We start from the raw sequence: 25546 nt of genomic DNA, 5'->3' as shown, positions 1-25546 counted from the left end.
TTCAAATAAAATTAGGGGAAATGAAGTTACTGCCTAAAGAAAAGCTGTAAGAGAAAACAAGAAAACAAGTAAAGGAAAATAGGGAGAGCTCTACTTCCAGATTTATCTTAACCAAATTCAAAATGTACTGCCTATAACATTGGCAGTTTACAATGGCAATTAACATCAATCCAAGGGTCTAATTAACCTCAATCAACAAGTCTAAGTAGGTTAATTAAATAGGATTTGGCTAAGCATGAAGCGTAAAAATACAGCTGTCTCATTTAAATATGATTCACTAAAGGAAAGACACCATTTACCAAAATTTTGCAATTGCCTTCAAGGGTTACATAAGCATTTTGGAGTGTGGGAGCTGGAGGGGAATAGCTACCATTGAGTGTGACCTTTGATTATCCACCTTTTTTCCAGATTTCTTCTGGCTTTTACAGGCACCAATCGTGACTAGCTGAAGTAGCACTTCATGATCTCCCTGTTCCTTTCAGTCAGTTCATTTCGGGCTAATTATCTTCCTGACACAATCCCACATTCCCAACAAAACACACTTCTTCCTTACCCCAAGTCCATCCTTTGAATCCTGTTCTTTCAGGATCAAAGGGCCCAGAACATCTGTGGTGCCATTCCATCCCAAGATGTATTTTTCTTCCTTGTCCTTTATTTGAGGCTTTATTTTATCTCCATAACTTTCCCACCATTTCAGAACTTTTCAAATCAGAGATTGAGCTCTTGTTGACTAATTTATCTCTGGCAAAACCTGTGCTTTAATTTCAAACTCTGAACATTCCATTGCTTAAAATGATATTTTATTCAGTTTTTAAACTAGTTTTAAACACTCCCATCTCATGCCAAAATAGCCATATAAAAAAGCAAAATATTTAGTCAGCCACACCATGTCAACGGGTTTCTAAATGGTACAGAAGATAAGAGTTCTGAGTCTGGAAAAGGGAAGACCTTAATTAAAATATAATCTCAGACATTACTAACTGTGTGACTCTGGACAAGTCATATAACGTCTGATCAACTCAATTTCCTTAACTGTAAAATGTTGATAATAACAGCATCTACTTCATAGGAATAGAATGTAACAATCAAATTAGATAACATTTGTAAAGCACTTAGAATAGTATCTAATACATAATAAGCACTTTATAAATGCTTATTTCTTCCCTCCTTTCCCAATGGGATGTTTCCACTTAGATCATAATTCTTTGAGCAAGTAATAACATAATTGGACCTCAGTATTCAATACTCTAGTGATTCTCAAGTACATCAATAGAATAAAAAGATAAAAACAAGATCATTTCTAGGATCCCTTTCAGATCTACTATATGACTGTATATTTACAATAGGGTAAGGCAAAAAATGGCTCCGTAAAGTTTTCCACATTTACTCAGTTTGGTATTATATAGACTCAAATTATGCCTAATTCTATCCTCAAAAATTCCTCCTTGCTTTGTTTATGTATTAGACTCAAAGCATGTTGAAGCTAGAAGAAATCCAGAAGAGCATCTAGGTCCAAACCCTCTATTTTACAAAAAAGAAAACTGAGGCCCTAAGAGGTAAAGAAATTTATGTTAAATCACACATAGTTGGAAGCAAAGTCAAGATTAAAACAGAGCATTTCCAAACCTCTACTCTTTCACTATAATCTTCCAGAACTACTTTTATTTTCTTCAAACTATTTTAGCAGGCTAAATATTTAACTTAATAGAGCTAAATATTCGTTTCCATTATACATAATATGATTTTGAGCTATACAGCAACAAAAAACCAATCAGCTAGGAGAAGCAAAAGGTTCTATCAAAGGCTTAGTCCTGACTGGTTAAAAACTGATTAAGTCACTTAACAATCAGTGATCTCAGACCAATGAATATTCTTTTTTTATACTGACCCCAAGATGTCTTCCATTCTCACAGCTTTAACTATCACCATTCTCATGACTGAGGTCAGAGCCATAACTAATCCAGGGCCAACAAAACTTTAGACCAGAAAGTACATCAATATCCAAGAGAGCACAGTTCTTCCTTGGTGGGCCTTTTGTCCCTTACTTCACCTCTCCCACTCCATATTCTGTTTTGCCCTATGATCTCATTATCATGGTTATCTTTCTTGTTCTTCCCTCAAGAAGATAAATGAGGTCTAGAGGTTAGGCTTCCCATTTTCCTGTGATTATATTCTCCTTTGCACCCTGAAACTCATTCTCTCAAGTTTTTCCCCCCCAGATGAAAATATTTCTAGTTGTAGTTTTGGTCATCTATGTCTCTAACCTCATTTTCTCTCCCAATATCCAGTTGTACTCTCTATTAAGCTATTTTACAATCACCTCCAGTACAATATGTCTAAGACTAAAGTCATTAGCTTTCTCATGAAGTGTGTTTGTTAATGGTATCAACATTCTTCCTGTCAACTAGACTCAAAACAGACCTTCAAGATTTTCAAACAGTCTCTTTCAATTTTTTCCTTCCTTTCACATTGCTCCCCTGTATACGCACCAAATCCAGTCACTCATCAAATCCTATTAGTTTTCCTTTTCTGATGATTTTGAATCCCTTTCTTTTCAGTCCTGCTTTTAACTACTCTTTACTCTGTCCTCCATTGGGCACAGAAACCACACACACACACACACTTCATATCTTTACTGTACCTAGTATCTTGTACCTGAATTATTGCAGTAATTCTTTTTTTATTAAATATTTTAATTATCAAAACATATGTATGCATGGACAATTCTTTAACATTAACCTTCATAAAACCGATTTCCCCCTTCCTTCCCCACTCCCTCCCCAAGATGGCAAGGAGTCTAATATATGTTAAACATAGTAAAAATATATAGAAATAAATTATCTTCTGCACAAGAAAAATCAAATCAAACCAGAAAAAATGAGAGAGACAATAAAATTATTGCAATAACTTTTAACTAATTTCCTCATCTTTAATATTTTCTTTTTTGGACTACTCTTCACTCATCAAATGTCACAATCTCCATCTTCTATCTTGTTCAAGCTTGAAAACTCCATTCAAATCCTACCCCCTTCATAAATAGATTGCATTTACTGAGATTTCATAACATGAATGGAGTTAAATACAGTACAAAATGTTTTCTGGGCTTGCCTCTTAGCCCTATATCTTAGGAGGTAACTAGTGTTAAACATGAGTTCAATACAGCCCCCAGGAAACTGATCAATATACTATTTGCCACACTGGGTAGTTTCAGGCAAGCTGGAAAAGTATAGAGCCTGAGTCAAAGGGGATTCACATTGACTAGAAATTCTAGTCCTAACAGAAGACTATGGCCTACTTCACCGAGAAAATAGATGCCATATATTTAGGTCTCTACAGAAGCTTCCTCCTATATTTCACAGCTTGAAACCCTTCTAAGTCATATTCCTTCTATCCTCCTTTGCTTCTATAAGGGGGACTAGCCTTCTACTTTGCCATTGGTTAGTCCCTTTACTAGTACCCTTAATCCCACCCCTTCCTCTCTCCACTAAGAGCTATAAGGCATGCCCTCTTCCCTATCTGTCTCTGTCCTCCCCACTTCTCCCTCTCTCCCTCTCTCCCTCTCTCCCTCTCTCCCTCTCTCCCTCTCTCCCTCTCTCCCTCTCTCCCTCTCTCCCTCTCTCCCTCTCTCTCTCTCTCTCTCTCTCTCTCTCTCTCTCTCTCTCTCTCTCTCTCTCTCTCTCTCTCTCTCTCTCTCTCTTACACACACACACACACACACACACACCAATATCTTTTTATGATTTATTGTTCATGTCAGTTGTCTCCAATTCTTTGCAACCCCACAATCATAGAACATCAGGTCCTTCTATTTTTCGATTATCCCTCAAAGTCTATCCAAGTTCATTCATATACATTGCTTCCATAGTACTATCTATTTATCTTGTCTCCTGTTCTCCCATTTTTCTTTATCTTTAATCTTTCCAAACATCAGGGTATTTCCAATGAGTCCTGTCTTCTTGTTATCTGGCCAAACTATTTAAATTTCAACTTCAGTTATTTGACCTTTGAGTGAATAACCTGAATTAATTTCTTTAAATATTGAGTGATTTAATTTCCTTGCTGTCCAAAAGAGTCTCAAAAGCCTTTTCCAGCATCACAATTTGAAATGTCAATTCTCTGGTGCTCAGCTTCCCTTATGGTCTCTCATGGCCATATACTAATATGAGAAAACTCAGATTTGACTATATGGACCTTTGCTAGAAAGGGGATATTTCTTCTTTTTAGTATGTTGTCCAGATTTGCCACAGCTTTCCTTCTAAGGAGCAAATGTCTTTTAATATCATAACTTTAATCCCTATCTTCAGTAATCTTTGAGCCCAAGAATTTAAATTCTGACATGACTTCCATTTCTTCTCCCTCTATTTGTCAAGAATTGATGAGACCAGTTGCCAAGATATTAGGCTGCGTGATGTGAAGTTTCAAGGCAGCTATTATACTCTCCTCTTTCATTCTCATCAAGAGATTTCTTAATCACTTTCAATTTCTGTCATTAGTGTTGTATCACTTAAATATGTAAGATTATTAGTAGTTTTCCTGGAAAATTTAATTCTAGTTGATATTGCACATGTACTCTGCATATAAGTTAAATTAAAAAGGCAACCTTGTAGTACTCCTTTTTTAATTTTTTTTATTAATTTTATAATTATAACATTTTTTGACAGTACATATGCATAGGTAATAATTTTTTTTTACAACATTATCCCTTGTACTCCATTCTGTTCCAAATTTTTCCCCTCCTTCCCTCCACTCCCTCCCCTAGATGGCAGGCATTCCCATACATATTAAATATATTATACTATATCTTAGGTACAATATATATGTGCAGAACTGAATTTTGTTGTTGTTGTTGCAAAGGAAGAATTGTATTCGGAAGGTAAAAATAATCTGGGAAGAAAAACAAACCAAAAAAATGCTCACAGTTTACACTCATTTCCCAGTGTTCCTTTTCTGGGTGTAGCTGATTCTGTCCATCATTGATCAATTGGAATTGGATTAGCTCTTCTCTATGTTGAAGATATCCACTTCCATCAGACTACATCCTCATACAGTATCATTATTGAAGTGTATAATGATCTCCTAGTTCTGCTCGTTTCACTCAGCATCAGTTGATGTAAGTCTCTCCAAGCCTCTCTGTATTCTTCGTGTTGGTCATTTCTTACAGAACAATAATATTCCATAACATTCATATACCATAATTTACCCAACCATTCTCCAACTGACGGACATCCATTCATTTTCCAGTTTCTAGCCACTACAAAAAGGGCTGCCACAAACATTTTGGTACATACAGGTAGGTCCCTTTCACTTCTTTAGTATTTCCTTGGGATATAAGCCCAGTAGTAGCATTGCTGAGTCAAAGGGTATGCACATTTTGATAACTTTTTGGGCATAATTCCAGATTGCTCTCCAGAATGGTTGGATTCTTTCACAACTCCACCAACAATGCATCAGGGTCCCAGTTTTCCCACATCTTAGCCAATCTGACAGGTGTGTAGTGGTATCTCAGAGTTGTCTTAATTTGCATTTCTCTGATCAATAGTGATTTGGAACACTCTTTCATATGAGTGGAAATAGTTTTAATTTCATCATCTGAAAATTGTCTGTTCATATCCTTTGACCACTTATCAACTGGAGAATGGCTTCATTAAAGTCAATTCTCTGTATATTTTGGAGATGAGGCCTTTATTAGAACCTTTAACTGTAAAAATGTTTTCCCAATTTGTTACTTCCCTTCTAATCTTGTTTGCATTGTTTTGTTTGTGCAAAAACTTTTTAATTTGATGTAATCAAAATTTTCTATTTTATGATCAATAATGATTTCTAGTTCTCCTTTGGACACAAATTCCTTCCTCCTCCACAAGTCTGAGAGGTAAGCCATCCCATGTTCTTTCAATTTATTTACGATCTCGTTCTTTATGCCTAAATCTTGGACCCATTTTGATCTTATCTTAGTATGTGGTGTTAAATGTGGGTCCATGCCTAGTTTCTGCCATACTAATTTCCATTTTTCCCAGCAGTTTTTGTCAAATAATGAATTCTTATCTCAAAAGTTGGGATTTTTGGGTTTGTCAAACACTAGATTGCTATTTTTATTCACTGTCTTGCCCTGTGAACCTAATCTATTCCACTGATCAACTAGTCTATTTCTTAGCCAATACCAAATGGTTTTGGTGACTGTTGCTTTATAATATAGTTCTAGATCAGGTACAGCTAGACCACCTTCACTTAATTTTTTTTCATTACTTCCCTTGAAATTCTCGACCTTTTGTTGTTCCACATGAATTCTGTTGTTATTTTTTCTAGGTCACTAAAATAGTTTCTTGGGAGTCTGATTGGTATAGCACTAAATAAATAGATTAGTTTAGGGAGTATTGTCATCTTAATTATATTTGTTCGGCCTATCCAAGAGCACTAAATATCTTTCCAATTATTTAAATTTGATTTTATTTTTGTGGCAAGTGTTTTGTAATTTTGCTCATATAATTCCTGACTCTCCTTTGGTAGATATATTCCCAAATATTTTATACTATCGACAGTTATTTTGAATGGAATTTCTCTTTGTATCTCTTGCTCTTGGATTGTGTTGGTAATGTATAAAAATGCTAAGGATTTATGTGGATTTATTTTGTATCCTGCAACTTTGCTAAAGTTCTGAATTATTTCTAATAGCTTTTTAGCAGAGTCTTTGGGATTCTCTAAGTATACCATCATGTCATCTGCAAAATGTGATAGTTTGATTTCCTCATTTCCTACTCTAATTCCTTGAATCTCTTTCTTGGCTCTTATTGCCGAGGCTAGCGTTTCTAGTACTATATTGAATAGTAATGGTGATAGTGGGCAAACTTGTTTCACTCCTGATCTTAAAGGGAAAGGTTCCAGTTTATCGCCATTATATATGATGCTTACTGATGGTTTTAAATGTATGCTCCTTATTATTTTAAGGAATAGTCCATTTATTTCTATACTCTCAAGCATTTTTAGTAGGAATGGATGTTGGATTTTATCAAATGCTTTTTCTGCATCTATTGAGATCATATGGTTTTTATTAATTTGATTATTAATATGGTCAATTATACTAATAGTTTTCCTAATATTAAACCAGCCCTGCATTCCTGATATAAATCCTACTTGATCATAGTGTATTATCCTGGGGATGATTTTCTGAAGTCTTTTTGCTAATATCTTATTTAAGATTTTAGCACCAATATTCATTAAGGAGATTGGTCTATAGCTTTCTTTCTCAGTTTTCAATCTACCTGGTTTTGGTATCAGTACCATGTCTGTGTCATAAAAGGAATTTGGTAGGACTCCTTCAATCCCTATTTTTTCAAATAGTTTATATAGCATTGGAGTTAGTTGTTCTTTAAATGTTTGGTAGAATTCACATGTAAATCCATCTGGAACTGGGGATTTTTTCTTAGGGAATTGGTTAATAGCTTGTTCTATTTCTTTTTCTGAGATGGGACTATTTAGACTACTTACTTCTTCCTCTGTTAATCTGGGCAAGCTATATTTTTGAAGGTATTCTTCCATTTCATTTAAGTTATAGAATTTATTGGCATAAAGTTGAGCAAAGTAGCTTCTAACTATTGTTCTAATTTCCTCTTCATTAGTGGTAAGTTCTCCCTTTTCATTTTCAAGACTAACAATTTGCTTTTTCTCTTTCCTTTTTTTAATCAGATTTATTAAGAGTTTGTCTATTTTGTTGGTTTTTTCATAGAACCAACTTTTAGTTTTATTAATTAATTCAATTTTTTTTTACTTTCAATTTTATTAATCTCACCTTTCATTTTTAGAATTTCAAGTTCTGTGTTTGTCTGGGGGTTTTTAATTTGTTCCTTTTCTAGCAATTTTAGTTGTAAGCCCAATTCCTTGACCCTCTCTTTCTCTATTTTATGCAAGTAGGCCTCTAGAGATATAAAACGTCCCCTTATTACTGCTTTGGCTGTATCCCACACATTTTGGTATGATGTCTCATTATTGTCATTTTCTTGGGTGAAGTTATTAATTATGTCTATGATTTGCTGTTTTACCCAATCATTCTTTAGTATAAGATTATTTAGTTTCCAATTATTTTTGGTCTATTTTCCCCTGGCTTTTTATTAAATGTAATTTTAATTGCATTGTGGTCTGAAAAGGATGCATTTACTATTTCTGCCTTACTGCATTTGATTTTGAGGTTTTTATGTCCTAGTATATGACCAATTTTTGCATAGGTTCCATGAACTACTGAGAAGAAAATATACTCCTTTCTGTCTCCATTTAACTTTTGCCAAAGATCTATCATATCAAACTTTTCTAGTATTCTATTTTTACCTCTTTGACTTCTTTCTTATTTATTTTGTGGTTTGATTTATCTAATTCTGAGAGTGCAAGGTTGAGATCTCCCACTATTATAGTTTTGCTGTCTACTTCTTTTTGCAGCTCTCTTAATTTCTCTTTTAAGAATTTAGATGTTGCACCACTTGGTGCGTATATGTTTAATATTGATACTGCTTCATTATCTATGCTACCCTTTAGCAGGATATAATGCTCTTCCTTATCTCTTTTAATTAGATCAATTTTTGTTTTTGCTTGATCTGAGATGAGGATGGCTACCCCTGCTTTTTTGGTTTCACCTGATGCATAGTAGATTCTGCTGCACCCTTTTACTTTTAGTTTGAATGTATCACCCTGTTTCAGGTGTGTTAACTATAAACAACATAAAGTAGGATTCTGACTTATGATCCAATCTGCTAACTGCTTCCTCTTTATGAGGGAGTTTACCCCATTCACGTTTATGGTTAGAATGACTAATTCTATATTGCTTGCCATCCTGTTAACCCCTGCTTATGCTTTTCTCCTTTCCTTCCCTCTTACCCCCCTACCCAGTATTAAACTTGTGAACACCACTTGCTTTTCACAGCCATCCTTTTTTAGTATCCCCCCCCACCTTAAAGTTCCTCTTCCTATTTTTACCCCTTTTTCTCACAATTTCTGTATTGCCTTCCCCTTAGCTTACTTCTTCCCTCTCACTTTTCAATAAAGTGGAAGAAGTTTCACCATAAACCGAATATGTCTATTGATACACATTATGTTCATCTCCCTCCTTTCTTTCTCTCTGATATAATAGGTTACCTTTGCCTCTTTATGAGATGTAGTACCACCACTTTACCCTTTTTTATGATATAATTTCTTTTCCCCCTCTAGTTTCTAGGACAAATTATACATGTGTTCTTTACATATCTTTATGGCAGAAATATAGTTCTCAAGATTTCTTACCTTTTTTTACCTTTTTAGAAATCTCTTGAGTTCTGTATTTGAAGATCAAACATTTTGTGTAGGTCTGGTTTTTCATTGAGAATAGATGGAATTCATTTATTTCGTTAAATGTCCATCTTCTTCCCTGGAAAATGACGTTCATTTTTGCTGGGTAAGTTATTCTTGGCTGCATACCAAGTTCCTTAGCCTTTTGGAATATCATGTTCCAGGCCCTTCGTTCTTTTAATGTGGATGCTGCTAGATCCTAGGTTATCCTTATTGTGGATCCTCCATATCTGAATTGCTTTTTTCTAGCAGCTTCCAGTATGTTTTCCTTCGTCTGATGGTTTTTGAACTTGGCCAATATATTTCTTGGCGTTTTGATTTTAGGGTCCCTTTCAGGTGATTGATGAATTTTTTCAATGTCTATTTTACCCTCTGTTTCCAAAACGTCTGGGCAGTTCTCTTTGATAATTTCCTGAAAATAGTGTCCATGCTCTTTTTTTCCTCACATTTTTCAGGGAATCCAATTATTCTCAAATTGTCTCTCCTGGATCTGTTTTCCAAGAAGGTACTTGACATTCTTTTCAATTGTTTCGTTCTTCTGGTTTTACTTGACTACTTCTTGGTTTCTCCTTGAGTCATTCATTTCTACTTGTTTGAGTCTAATTTTCAATGATGTATTTTATTCACTCACTTTTTTATACCTTTTGTGTAATTGTCCAATTGAGTTTTTAAGTGAGTTTTTTTCTTCTATGGAATTTTTTTCCATTTCATCCATTTTATTTTTTAGAGAGCTGTTTTCTTTTTCCAGCTCACTAATCCTGTTTTCCTTGGAGTTGTTTACCTTTTCTAATTCACAAATTTTATTTCTCAATTATTTGTTTTCTTTATCCACTCTGTCTTTAAATGTGTGGAATGATTTCTCCAGGCTCTCTTGCCAAGCTTCCCTTTCCTTTTCCCATTTCTCTTCTAGCTCTCTTGTGAGAACCTTTTTGATTTCCTCTATGAGGTTCTTTTGTATTGAGGACCAGTTCATATCCCCCTTAGGGGATTCCTCTGGAGATAGTCTGTTTTTAGTCTCCTCCGGGTTTGAAGTCTGCTCTCTCTCCACATAGAAGCTGTCAATGGTTAGAGCCCTTTTGAATTTTTTGTTCATTTTGTCAGAGCGGAATTGAAGAAAACAAATTGACAATAGAAACAATTGGTCTGTTTCTAGGGGGATGGGGCTGGATGAGGTTAATGAGCTTCCTCTACAGACTGAGGAAGACAGCAGCAAGGCACTTACAGGACAGCAATGGCTGTGCTGTTTCTGAGCTCAGAGGCTCTGAGAACGTGCTGAGTCAACTCTGGGTGGGGGTGGGGGTGTCCCGGTCCCAAGTGACACTAGCTTTCCGGGGTTTTATTCTTCACCTCCGGGGTACCCTCTCCCCTGCTCCTGGCTTGCTGCCAAGATGGAATATCCACACTGGGGTAAAAGTCTTTTCACAGAAACGGCAGAGATTGTACCCCTTCCCCTCCAGTCTGAGCTGTGTGAGCTGTCTGTCTCGCTCTGGCTGCCTGCCCTCAGTCTGCGCCCAGTCTGTTCTTCTCCTCCCCCAAGCAAACACAGACCTTCTCTGGCGAATTTCAAGGATGTCTTCTGTTGGTGATTATTTGTGGGTTTCTTTTCTGGTCAAGCATTAACTCTGAGGCTTGTCATGAAGTAAGTCCTGAGAGAAAACGCAGAGCTCAATCAGCTGTCTGCCTCCACGCCGCCATCTTGGCCGGAAGTCTCCTTTTTCCATCTTAATTCAATCAGTGCCTGTCGCTTTTTAGCCCACATACAGGGTTCTTCAATATTTCCATCTCTTTGAAGACTTGTCCCATCTTGTAGTGATGCACAAAGCCAAAGACTTTAGTGCAGTCAATGAAGCAGAAATAGATATTTGTCTGAAACATCCTTGCTCTCTCCATAATCCAATGAATGCTGGCAATATGGCCTCTAGTTCTTCCACCTCTTTAAAATCAGCCTCCTTTTCTGGTAATTTTTGGTTCATAAATAGCTGAAGTCTAGATTGCCTATCATTTTTGTCTTTTGACATCTCCATTTTTGCATGACAGTTTCCTTTGATATCTCCAATTTTCTTGAAGAGATTGTCTTTTTTTTTTGTCTTGTCTTTCCTATTTTATTGTTTTATTCTATTTCTTTCCATTACTCATTTAAAACATTATCTCTCCTCACTATTTTCTAGAATTCTGCATTCAGTTGGACATTCCTTTCCCTTTCTCCATTATCTATTATTTTCTTTCTTTCTGCAGCTACTTGTAAACCTCATCAGACAGCCATTTTCATTTCTTGCCCTTTTTCTTTGGGATGTTTTTTGTTTCTACCTCCTGCTGAGATAGAGATGGGTATGAAACATTCAGATGGAGATGTATAGCAAGTGATGTGGAACTGGAACTCAAGAGAGGGTAGTAGACAGATGGATACAAAGTCAACTGCACGGAAATGAAAATTGAACTCAAGAGAATTGATAGAGTAGTGTTGCAGACTTATGTCCAAAGTCCTTTGGGCACTCCATCTACCAGATCCAATCCTTTAAATCTATTTATCCCTTCCACTTCATGTTCTTAAGGGATTTTGATGAGGAGTAAATGATGAGGAGTAAACTGTGGTCTAAACGGAGATGGGTCAGTTCCTTTCTCTCTCTCCTTCCTTCCCCAAAGTAACCAAGGGTGGTGTTCGGCAGCAAAGGAATTTGCTACTTAATGCTGTATGGAAACATAGTCTTTATTGATTAGAATGGAAACACCGGAGAGCCGGTGGGCAAAATGGCTGCATAGTACAAGGCCCATTTTGCCAAGAGTAGATTTTTGAGTTCTCTCTTTTATACCAGAGCACAATCATTCAGCCTGAGAGTGATGTAAATAAGATAAGGACTCTCTTGTTATCTTTTGGGGACAGACAGAAGTCTCTTCCCAAAAAGGAATTTCCTGCTGGCATTTGGTCTATCTGAGTAGATTAGAATGGGGGCTGTAAAACCCTGGCCAGCTCAGATAGCCCAAACTAGTTTGACCAGATCTTGTATCAAAGGTCCAAGTCCCAAAGGAAGTTGGAGATCAAACAAGGAATATCAAGGGGCTACCGCCCTCAACAATTTTGTTATCCCTACTTTCTTCAATTTAAGTCTAAATTTGTAAAAAGAAGCTCATGATGAGTCCCAGTCAGCTCTAGCTCTTGTTTTAACTGACTATATAGAACTTCTCTACCTTTCATGGCAAAGTAAATAATGAATCTTATCTCTATATTGACTATCTCTATCTGGTCATATCTACGTATGTAATCATCTTTTGGATTGTTGAAAAGAAGTATGTTTGCTATGACCAGAAAGTTGCTAATAGAGATATAAAACTCTATTCGTCTCTGTCTTGCTTCATTTTGTATCCTAAAGCAGAACTTGCTTGTTATTCTAATTATCTTTTGATTTCCTACTCTAAGCATTTCAATACACTATGATCAATATGAAATCTTTTTTTTTTTTTTTTTGGAGTTATTTCTGAAAGTTGTTGTGGGTCTTCATAAAACTGAGCAACTTTAGCCTCTTTGCCTTCAGTGACTGGAGATTTGTATTACTATAATGCTGAAAAGTTTGCCTTGGATTCAATTAGATATTATTTTTTAATTTTGAGGTTATACCCCAGAATTGTTTTTCTCACCCTTTTATTGACTATGAATGCCACTCCATTTTTCTAAGAAATTCTTTCCCACAGTAGTATATATAATGATGATGATCACCAGAATTAAATTATCCCATTCCCATCCACTTAAGTATACTGACACCCCAAAAGTCAGTGTTTAATCTTTCTGTTCCTCTTTGGTCACATCTAGCTAATTCATAAATCTTATAGTCCAGTTTTCTGTGCAATATTGATCTTTATAACATCAGAACTTTCCTTTTATCACCACACACATCTACAGCTGAGCTTTCTTTTGGCTTTGTCCAGTTGCTTCATTCTTTTTCCAGTTACTTATAGTTGTCCTCTAACTCTTTTCCTGAAGTATGTTGGATACCTTCTAACCTCAGAGGGTCGTCTTCAAAATCATTTCTTTTATCATCTTAATCCTATGGGGCTTTCCTAGCAAAGATACTGCAGTTTGCCATTTTCTTCTCCAGTGGATCACCTTTCATCATAACTCCACTTTAACCTATCTATCTTAGGTAACCCTGCATGGCATAGCTCATGGTTTAACTGTGCTATACAAGCTCCTCTGCCACAACAAAGCAGTAATCCAGGATAAATTCTTTTAAAAGTACAGCAGAAAAAAAAAGATTTAAAAAGTACAACAGAAAGTCTTCATTTGACTCTCAAGTTATCGAGCTATATCTCTTCTTCCCTTTCACAGCCAATTCCTTAAATGAACTAAATGAACTAGATGCTTCTATTCCAGAAATTTTTACTTCTACTCTACCACAGCCCCCATAATCAAGCAGCTGCTCATTCTTGTTCATTCTATTTTCACAGAATCATTCCTCTCAATCTCCTTTAGAGCACAGCTCTGACCCCTTACCCCAAACATTCTATTGCCATAAGTATATCTAACAATTGGAAAGAAAGCTGCAAGCCTCTCTAGTATTTTTTGCAAGAAAATCCCAGATGGGGTCATGAAGAGTCAAGACATGATTGAAATGATTGAATGACAACAAGAAAATATCTAACCATATAATTGGATCATTTAATGTAATCTAACAGGGACTCTGGGAGATATCTAGTTCAATTATTTACAAGTGAGGAACTGATCTCGAGCATGATGACTTACCTGAGGTTACCCAAGTGGCAAATAAAGAGTCAGAATCTGAACTCAGTCCTCTGGCATCAAATTTAGGTATTTTAAGTTTCTCCACATTCTCTTTTCTTCTCTTTCAACTTCTTTCATCCTTGTCCTGAGCCTCTAAAATTGGTAACTAAATTAGAATTCTTATAGTGACAACATATTTACCTTGCACTTTCCCCATGATGCTTTTTTTCTTGTGAGAAAAAAAATGTAAATATTATTATTGCCATTTTACAGATGAGAAAAGTGAACTTCAATGAAGTTAAAGATTGTACAACAAGGTAGCATCAGAACTGAGCTTTGAATTCAGAGTAAATTTAGCACCTGGGATGAATAGTGTGTTGTTTGTTTGTTTGTTTGTTTAAGTGGAGCTTTAAATCAATGATGATTACAGAGACTATGACACCATCTCTATGGGGGACATAATCCCAGTGATGGAGAAACCTCAAATACTGGCTTCATGATAGGAAGAAAGAGAATTCAAGATACTAGTTTCTCAATTGGAAACATCCTGAGACACTGAAAAGGTTTTATTCCAAAGGCCAAAAGTCCAGAAAATATTATGATGCATCCAGACCTAGACTGAGTTCACCTAGTTCAACTATTAAGGAACTGAAACACACTATTTCTTATCTTCTTGATTTTTTTCCCTGAGGCAATTAGGGCTAAGTGACTTGTCCAGGGTCACACAGCTAGGCAGTGTTAAGTGTCTGAGGCCAGATTTAAACTCAGGTTCTCCTGACTTCAGGGCTGGTGCTCTATCCATTCTTATCTTCTTAATTTAACTATCTAATCAACTTTGCTAATTTCAACATGGCTAAAATTGCTATCAAAATTAAGCATAATACATTTTAAACAACACAATCATATTAAATTTTACACCCTTTGAATTTCCATGCCCTGTAAGCAATGTCAAATATTCCCTAAATTATATGTTTGAGCCCAGTTCTTCTTCATTATAGATATGGTATTTTTCCACTACATAAAAATTCCTCTCTTTGCTCTGTTTATGACTTCATGTGCACGTAACACACACACAAATATACATATACATCTACACACAAATATGCAAAGATATTTTGTATACTTACATATGCACTTGTGTGTGTCACCTAGTATCCAAATTCTACACACTTTTAGGTTGGTTTGAGACAATCGACACAGTAAGTCATCAGGTCCATAGTGGAAGCTTTCATGCTTCACTGACAAAGAATTTGAAAGTCCAGAGTGACTTCTATCAATTAATCAACAAACCATGCAACATTTTTTTTTTTAGTACCTGCTTCTGAATGTGCCAGGTATTATGCTAGGTACTAGAGATACAAAGAGACTAAAAGACTCAAAGGACTAAACTTCTACCAAGGAAAAGCACTTTGTGTGTGTATGTATGTACATATGTATGTATACATACATACATACACACACATATACAAAGAAGGCATCAGCATATATATCATTTCTCTATTATTGTAGTCATATATATGTATTTTATATATTATATATATTATACATAATACATATTACATATATATATATAAATACATATGTATATGTATTTATATATATATATATTTTATATATATACATTTTTTTTCCTGAAGCAACTGAGGTTAAATGCCTTACCCAGGGTCACACAACTAGGCAGTGTTAAGTGTCTGAGGCTGGATTTGAACTCAGGTCATCCTGACTTCAGGACTGGTGCTCTATCCACTGCGCCTAGTCCAATATTTTTCAAAATCTTTGAATCCCTTCCTTCTAATCCCAACAAAGATAATATGCTCCCTTTCATACCAGTTTTCATTGCAGTCACACAAATACAATTATCTAATTTCTCACTTAAGACAGAAAATAACAAGTTTCTTTCTTACTTCTATCCCAACAACATAGAATAATTGGGAGAGTATCTATCCTTGAGGTTCTGTTTACTACATTCTTCTTTCCTTCCTTTGATAAGTTAACAAATCAGCTAATATGTCACAGAATGGCAGAAGTTGAAAAACCATATCACCCATACAGGAAGTCTAACCTCAGTTGCCATTCATCCAATAAGTCCACGTCTTGTTTATACCAGCCCTTTGAGTCCGATAGAAACCACCCAACTTGTTTCAACAGCTCCAGTCAAAAGAAACAATAGCCATGCAGTAGGTACGCAAACCCACAAAGGACATGTCTGAAGAGATAGAAAGAAATTCAGAATGCTTTTCAAGGCAGCCTAACCCTGAAATCATAGCTGCTTCCAAGCCAATTCCAACCTTGGAAAAGGAGTAATTGGTTCAGATCATCAGTCTGGTTTTGGCTTAGCAGTGGCTTCTTCATAGTCTCCCAATCTACATTCTCTCAACCTCAGAACAGGTGAAAAGTCACATGAGAAATTCTGATGTTGTAAACTTGTTATCATATTCTTAAAATGTGGAAATTACTTTGCCAAATAAATATGAACAATAAAATTATGCTAATTTTATTAATTTCTTATTAATGTTTTTAAGAAATTAATGATAATTTCTTTCCATTTATATCTTCTAATAGTCAACTAATAAACATACATTAAATGCTTACTATTTGCCGAGCCCTTTGCTAAGTGACAGGGATATAAAGAAAGTGAAAAGATAGTTCCTCATTTCAAATTGTTCACAATCTAACCTTAGCAAGGATTTGAACCTCACTTCAGAGTTCAGATAAGGAGACTTGTCCTTTAAGTCTCATCCATAGTATACCTTCCCTTTGCCAACATTTTTGATCTGTAAGAAAAGTGCATACTGGAAAGAATAGTAGTTTTGGAGTTAGAAGCCGGAGTTTAAATTCTACCTTTAATTCTTACTACCTTTGTGACGTTGGGGAAATCGCTTAACCCTCCCCAAATCTCATTTTCCTTATCTGAGTACTGAAGATATTGGATAGATGCCCTATGCACTCCCTTATGAGCCTTAGAGGGGTCTGTGTGTATGTGTGTGTATGTGTGTGTGTGTGTGTGTGTTCATATTTACCTATCCATATATGTGTATGTTATTTCTCTCAGTGGAATGTAAGATTTTGATACTTGGATCTGGTATAAAGTTTCCACTTAATAAGTACATCAACTTGGATCTGAATTGATTTCCATTAGAAAGAAAAATAAGAATATCAGAGTCCTATGGTTTGTCAAAAATGTTGAAAAACAAGTTACTCATTATAATTAGTGGACATTTAAAATGACTTAACCTTCAGTCCTGAATCTACTCATAATTTTGAAATCTTGGGTGAATAAGTAACTTCTCTGCTGGACCTCTATTTCTTCATTTTAAAAAGGTAGAAGTTTCATGGTCCCTTTCACTCATGAGATGCTTCTCTTTATGAGGTTTTTTAAACTTGCTAATCCATAGGTTGTTAAACATTTATATTTCATTGTCCCCTTTGGCAACATTCTGCTAAAATACATGGGTCATTTCTCAAAAATAATGTTTATAAATGCACAAAATAATAGGATTACAAAAGAAATTAATTATACCTAAACCCAATTATTGCATTTTTTTAAAGTTCATGTACTCCAGATTAGGAATCCTGCACTAATTTCATGAAGGTTTTTTTTTTCCACTTTCTATAATTGTCACTCACATAAGTATTTTTCAGTATTTATTTTCTTTTAATAAGAAGCTAATAATTGTCAGCTTTCAGAGTACAACTTAATTTCTTTATTATTTCATTTCACTTCTCCAGGAATTTGTTTTTCTCTTTTGTAATATGTAATGGGGGGGAAGGGGAAGGGAACATCAATACAATATTCTCTATATGTAATCAAGAGACATGGTTATCATTACTTGCCCTGCCACAAACTCACTCTGTGATCCCAGCCAAGTCATCTCATCTAATCTGAGAGCCTCAGTTTCCTCATCTGTAAAATTGATCATAATAACTTATATAAAATATTGAGGAAAATGTTATTTCTAGCTTATTGATGAATAACTTGAAGTTTAGAGAGCATATGTGAATCTCCCATGTTCCCCATCTATTAAGAATGAAATTTAAGCCTCCAATCCAGTTCATCTGACTTCTCATCCTGTGGTCTTTCTGGTATTCCCCAGTTCCTCTACAATCCCTTCCAGTTCTGAAATGTTGAGGGTAAATTCCATGACTTAAGTGATTAAAGATGAGGGGCCAAGTTTACCAAAAGAGGTTTTGCTCAGCAAAAAAAAAAAATGGAGTCAGAATGTTAGGGAGTTTTGACATAACAGTCCTAGGATGTTGGAGAGATGGAAAATGGCTGGCCTTTGCAACACTGCCCTTTACTTGAAAACACAGCTTTAATGAGATACTGTTAATGCATGGTCTGATTTTCAGCTAAAATATGCCCAAGTGAACACAAAAATAATAAGATTTTGTTCTACATGAAATTTTTAAAGGCATATAATGAACATCATATCACAATCCTAAAATCTAAAACTTACATTAGACTTTTTCTGGAGGCACCATGGATACAATAGAAAGAGAATTATATATTCTATCAGACTATCCAGGTTTTTGTCCTGATTTTATCACATGCTATCTCTATTAAAGTCATATATCTTCTCTGGAACCTTTGTTGAAACTAAATGGTTTGGATTAGATGACCCCTCCTCTTTCTTTCCAACTCTAAATCTATAATCTTAGTTGTAGTATATTTTCATTCTACTTTTTCTAAATATAAGTCAATCATAGTTTAAAAGCAATGAAACATCTTGATGAAGATGATTTGAAAAAAAATTGTTATTCACAGTTTAATGAGTACAAAATACTTATAGTATTGTACCATCCCCAGTTTATCCTCCTTTTTACATAACTACTGCCATAAATGTTATACTTTATTATGTTGTTTTAAAACATAATATCAGAAATAGTTTTCTTTTTTTTCTTTCTTTTTTTTTTGGCTGAAGCAATTGGAGTTAATTGACTTGCCCAGGCTCACACAGATACGGAATATTAAGTGTCTGAAACCAAATTTGAACTCAAGTCCTCCTGACTTCAGGACTAGTACCCTATCCACTGTGCCAACTAGCTGCCCCAATATTGTCTTTTGTTAAGATAAATGTTATATTATTTTTCCTTCTCTGCAAATAATAATGAAATTATCTTTTTACCACCTCTCATAGAGGTTATTTTTCCCATTGTAAATAAACAAGGGGTTTTAAACATTTTGACACAGTAATTTAAGGGATAAAATTGGTGCTCCAAAGAAAATCTTTTGAGGATAGATTATGGATATTATGAAGAAAACTATCATGGGATTTTAAAGAAGTACTTTGAGCTACAAAAAGTGGAGGAAAAAACACTCATGAGACTACCATAGGATTCTTAATCTAGAGTACATGAACTTTATGGATTTAAGTATAATTTATTTCTTTGTAATCCTGTTGTTGGGTAAAACTTTTGTGGGAGATTTGTGGGGGAGCATGGACAAGAATCATGCATTATAAGAAGATAAGGATGAGTTGCAATTTGTACCAGTAACAAGAATACCTGCTTTAATGGTACCATAAACCAGACATGTCAAACTCATAATCCTTAAATTTTATATGGTACACAAGATTCTAAATGTGACCCAAACCCAATTAAAATGTAATTGGGAAATAGTTAAGAAATTAAAAATACAATAAAACACAAATATATTAGTATGTGGTTTTCTAAATTAATGTGCACCTTCAGGAATCCTTGGTGTGCCTCCCCAATTCTTATTTGAGTTTGACACCACTACCACAGATCACTTCAAGTACTGAGGAATTGGAAAAACAAAAACAAAACAAAACCTGTTTTTTATAATGTTTGGTTTCTCATATTTAAAGTGCAGCCTTTCATTGGACCATAAGTCTAGAGTTCAAATAGATCTCTGAGATAATTTGGTTCATTTTTAAAATAAGGAAAACAAGTCCCCACAAGAGTTATAATTGTAAAGGGCATTAGAGTTATGTATAAGATTTGAACTTGGGTGCTAAGCTAGTGAACTTTCCACTCTATCACACTTCCTACTACTTACAGACCTCCCCCCAAAAAAACCAAGCTGCCTCTTCATGTGATGATCACTTTGAAACATTTCATCATCCTTATATATGTGTATATATGCATATGTAAGATAATTTAAGTAAGTGTCCCATATATTATTATTTTCATTTTATAGATGAAGAAGCTGAAAATGAGAGCAAGTAAATAATTTTCCCAGGATCACACAGCTAGTAAAGCAACCATGGGGATGAGAAGAGAGGGAGAAAAAAATTTTAAATGCTCAGCAAAGAACAAAAGAAAACTTAGAAGGAAACACAGAAAAACAAGGTAGCTTTGAAAACAATGTGTTTCATTTATTGCATTTTTTAAACACTTTCAGATGGAAATTTATGGTTTTATATCTGTGTTCTTCTGTGAACATAGTAATATGATTTTTTCTCTTTTTACATTAAACACAAATATACAACTACTCATCTACATATATTTGAAAACAACAACCAAAAGAAAAATTGAGCACCCAGACCAGAAATAGTAGTTTTAACATTACCATAATTTATTTCATTATTGTGGCCTTTACTTGTTTGATAAGTTCTCATCTGTTTGTCTTCCTCAAAAAGATGGTAAATCTCTTGAATTTAGGTATAATTATTGTTGCTTCTTTTGTGTTTCCAATCAGTCTCACAAACATACACATGCGAAATTGATTTATTAATTCTGCCTTCATCTCTAGTTGATGACATGCTAGATTCATATACCTTTGGCCTTCCTTATCCCATTGTCTAGTCCTTTGTGTGATTATATATCACTCAAGAGTGCATTGCTGAAGTGGAAGAATCTTGTAATAGATTTCAGCTGAGATTCACCAACAAAGGTCTTGACTGAGCTTTCCCTAATGCAAGTTGGTACATGGCCACCTATTATCCCAAGCTGGCTGCCAGTCTGTGGAGCTGTGCTAACTTGGCAAAGCAATCCATCATTTGAGGCATATTCTATACTAAATTTATGACTCTCATGTTCTAATTAGGAAAGAAAAAAAGGCATTGATTCCAAGTGTCGCCGGACAGAAAAATCAAGATAAAAACATTTGGTTTAGGAGACAAAGTTAATATTATATAATGATCACAAATTCTTTACTTTGGAGAGTAATAATGATAATAATAATTAATAACAGCATTGGTGTAGCAGGAGAACTAAATTTTCATTTCAGTTCTACCACTAACTAGTTATGTTATGATATACCAATCTCTACATGTTAATTCCCCATTTGAAAAACAGAGGAGTAAAATGAGATTCTCTAGGGTCCTTCCAGTTCTAACATTAGAAGAATGAAGTACTTTGCATTTGGAAGGCTCTCAGTGCATATTTTGTTGAATTGATTCTATGAATTTTGTATAAAATTCCACCACTCTGTTAAGGAATTTTAATGGAAATTAAAATGAGTATAGATTTTTCAACTCTAAAGATTTTTGTAACATAAATGCAAGTAGATAAGTTAAAAAACCAATAGCTACAAAGGGCAAAGGCACCATGCTGTAACCATCATACTTGCCTGAAGTTAGTGAAATTCAATACTCATGTGAGACTGAATATATAGTGTGAACTCATTCAACCAAATTTCTTTCTTTTTGGGGTGGGAGATAAGGAAATTGTATTTGAGTTAAATTAGGATAATATAATATTAAAATTAAAATTGAGGCACATAATACCAATTTTCAAAAAAGATAATTCTGAGATTAATTTTAAATCAACTATAATCCATATGAGTTGCATAGATACATATATAATCTATATGTAGCCAAACTAGTTATACAGAATGAGCTTCACACTTCTTCACTTATCTTCATAGCTTAGCTCATGTTATATAAGAAGTCTTTTCTGATATCCCACATTCCCAGGTATTAAAATTCTCTCCCTCCTCCTCAAATTATCACTCAAATACATATTTGTATCTCTTCCATAGGATGTAACCCTAAATACAAAACTGTTTTCCATTCTGTCTGTGTGCCTACATAATAGGTATTATTATTATTAATAGTAAAAATGATTTTTAAAATGAACACATGAAAACATTAACTTGCACATTTCTTGGTAAGTTTCATCTATTGAACTTAAAATATGCTCTAACTTGATAGAAAGAGCATTGGATTTAGAAGCAGGATACAAAAGTACAAATTATCAGTTTGTTGCATGATCCTGAACAAGCCACAACTTCTCTGAAGTTCAGTTTCCTCATTACTGTACTGTGGATAATAATACCTCTTCTATATACCTCTTCATAAGATTTGTTTTATAGAAAGTGCTTGCCAACAGCAAGTAATATAGAAATGAGAATTTCCATAGTGGATAAAATTACTATTACTAGAATCTCTGAGTGCTTTTTTTGGGGGGGAGCAGGAAAAGGAAGGGAAGTAGGATAGTTTAAAGAGCTAAAAATAAAAACTATCCTAAAGATATTTATTTGATTCTTTTAAAAGATGTTTGCCTGATTTCACAGGCCATTTGACAGTCACCCAGTGAAACTTACTTGTAGCAATGGCTGGGGGTGAAGGAAACCTTTTGCTTGGCATTATTTTATTGCCAACTGCTTTTTGTTGCCAAAGCTGTTTCCTTTGACATCTCTGATATAATCCCATCCTGCCTTCAAGGAAAATGCACAAAGCTCTAAGCTGTGCCTGAAGAGGACAGGCAAAGTGACGTGGAGGAAATTGTGGAGATAGCAAAAAGTGTCTCCCAGATCAAGAAAGAAAATGGATGAGGTGACATAAAATCAGCAGATTAAAAGATAGATGACTTTTGATAATAATCTCAATGATAATCAGAGATGCCATCTTAAATTGCTAGTAGCCCACTCTTCTCCAAATAAGGATGTTAATGAAGATTTGCTAAATATATACATGTGTATATGTGTATATATATATATATATGTGTGTGTGTGTGTGTGTGTACATATATACATATAAATGAATGGGGATGACTAGGGCTCTGATGATAGAAAGACAAAAATGAAAGCAGCCATTGCTTCAAGCAACTCATTTTCTACAATAAATGAGCTTTCCAATCAGAAATAGGGCCAGTAGTTTCTTTTTTAGCTCTCAAAGCCTCAGAATCCCTGTTGCCAAAATTGCCACAGGACTCACACTAAAATGTCTCACCTTTGAGCTTTCACAACAACAATAACAACAAAGACAGGATTTATTGAGTGTACAAAATAATCTGCTTTTAAATAACAATATGCTATCTCTTTAGGTAGGAATAAGACATAATGGAAGAAGGGAGATCTTGACTAAGCTACTCCAATATAAAAGGATAAACAGAGACTTGTAGGCTCCAAAGATATCATCTAGTACCTGACATTGGCATCAAATTATATAAAAGGGGTGGAGGGCATGAGCCTGGCCAATAACCTTAATACTTAATATATTATGTCGCCCTCACCTTGAAGAAGCCATAATTGTATATCGGTTTCTTACAAAAATGAGTCACTGTAATGTGAGCATAGGCATAGAGGCAGGAATACAACAGAATTATGCAAACTACATTTCCTTTTCACAAAACAGATTAGAAAGCAGACTTGCACAAAGCTATTCAGAGTAATTGTGCGTGCTGAACACCACACACAGGCCTATTAATTCTTAATTTTCCCAGATAAATAGAAAGGCCAGTTTCCTCCAGACTTAGCCACCAGTGATATATCAGCTTTTCACTTATTTACTCTAACCTGCTATAGTTTTTAAAAATGTAATATAGACAGGGGAGTTAGCCTCTGAAGGGCTCCCACTGTTATCTCAGTCAAGTCAGAGGATGCTATTCTGAAGTCTGTCTCCTAGAATATTTCAGATTAGTCTCCTAGGGATCTCTTCTCCTGTTGATGGTCACATGAAACTCTACTTAATGGGGAGAAAAATTTTACTGGCACAGAAGGCCTAGCCCTAGGAACTCAGCAGCAGCAGCACCAATAACTGCCAACAAGCACTGTAGCTATAACCGGGCATATTATATAGTCTCAGATACAATCTATTTGTTTTACTGATAGAGCCACTCTCCGGCATATACTACTCTAAGGAAAAGAGATGAGAGGTGAAATTTTATCTTTTTAAAAAGGTTTCTACATGAGGCCTTTTCTGATTCTTTCCCACTATCCTTCCTACCTGCACCATTTCCAAAATTACTTTGGGTGTATGTATACACAATACACATAAACACACATCTTTATTACCTTTGTATTTACATGTCTGTGTAGATGCTGTAATCCACACTGAGACACACATATACAGATGCAGTAGAATGTAAATTCTTTGTTCTTTATAAACCCAATGCCTTGCATACAGTAGGTGCTTAATAAAAACTTATTAAATGAATAGGTCAGTGAGTTCTGTAAGATTCAAAACACTCTTTGCCTCTAAAAGATATTTTGTAAAACTTAAATTGACTCATGAGTTGCCCCACTGCAAGAGGAATTCTCTATATCTCATTCGGTCAATAAACATTTATTAAGCTCTTATTATATACCAGGCACTGCAGTGTGCTGTGCTAAGGATATAAAAAAAAAAGAGTACATACTATCAAAGAGCTTACAATCTAACGAAAAAATTGTGTAAATGAACTATCTAATCATATATATATATAATATAGATACATATAGATGTACCACATAGATACATATGTACACATAGATGTATGAATGGCATATGTGATATTTTATATATTTCACATGTGATCATATATATGTTTTATATATATATATATGAAAAATATATATATACACACACATATACACACACACATAATCAACTGGAAACACCCAACTAAAAGAAGGCACTGTAATTAAAGGGTAGCAAAAAGGTGTATAAAATATAGAATTTCAGCTGTACTTGAAGGAATCCAGGGAAAACAGTAGGCACAGGAAAGAAGAAAGAGCATTCCAGCATACAACATATACAGTGAAAATGCCCAGAGTTGGGAAATGGAATTTTTTATTTGAGGAACAGCTAGGATGCTGGTACTGCTGGATCAAAGAGAACCTGTTGGGAGAGAGGTATGGGATCCTATGAGGCATAAAAAACTAGAAAGATAGAGGACAGGTTATAAAGGGGAAAGAATCAATAGAAAGGTCACAGGCTCAGGCTGATTTCTTGGAACTTCCCATAGTTTTTCCCCAGGGAAACATCAATGAATTACCTTGATGAGGAAGATGAATTCAAATTTTGCCTCAGACCAAATTTGCCAAAGATTAGCTATGTGACCCTGAATCCATCACTTAACCTGTCTGCTTTGGTCTCCCCATTAGCAAAATGAGGATAGTTAATAATACCTATCTTACAGATTATAGTAAGGATAAAAGAACAGTATATGATAAAGTGCTTTGCAAACCTTAAACAGCTATATAAATGCTGTTATTTTAATGAACATTATTAAAGACTGAGGTTTACTTCATTTTTCTCTGGTGCCTTACATTTGTGAACTCTAACTTTTAGCAATGTAGCCTGTGTATCCACTGAAATTTGCTAGCACTTCTCTTACGTGTGCATTAATTTTGACTTT

Source organism: Sminthopsis crassicaudata, chromosome 5, assembly GCF_048593235.1.
Source record: "Sminthopsis crassicaudata isolate SCR6 chromosome 5, ASM4859323v1, whole genome shotgun sequence".
NCBI classification, from domain to species: domain Eukaryota; kingdom Metazoa; phylum Chordata; class Mammalia; order Dasyuromorphia; family Dasyuridae; genus Sminthopsis; species Sminthopsis crassicaudata.
The sequence above is the reverse complement of the archived record's forward strand: the minus strand, read 5'-3'. Positions refer to the sequence as shown.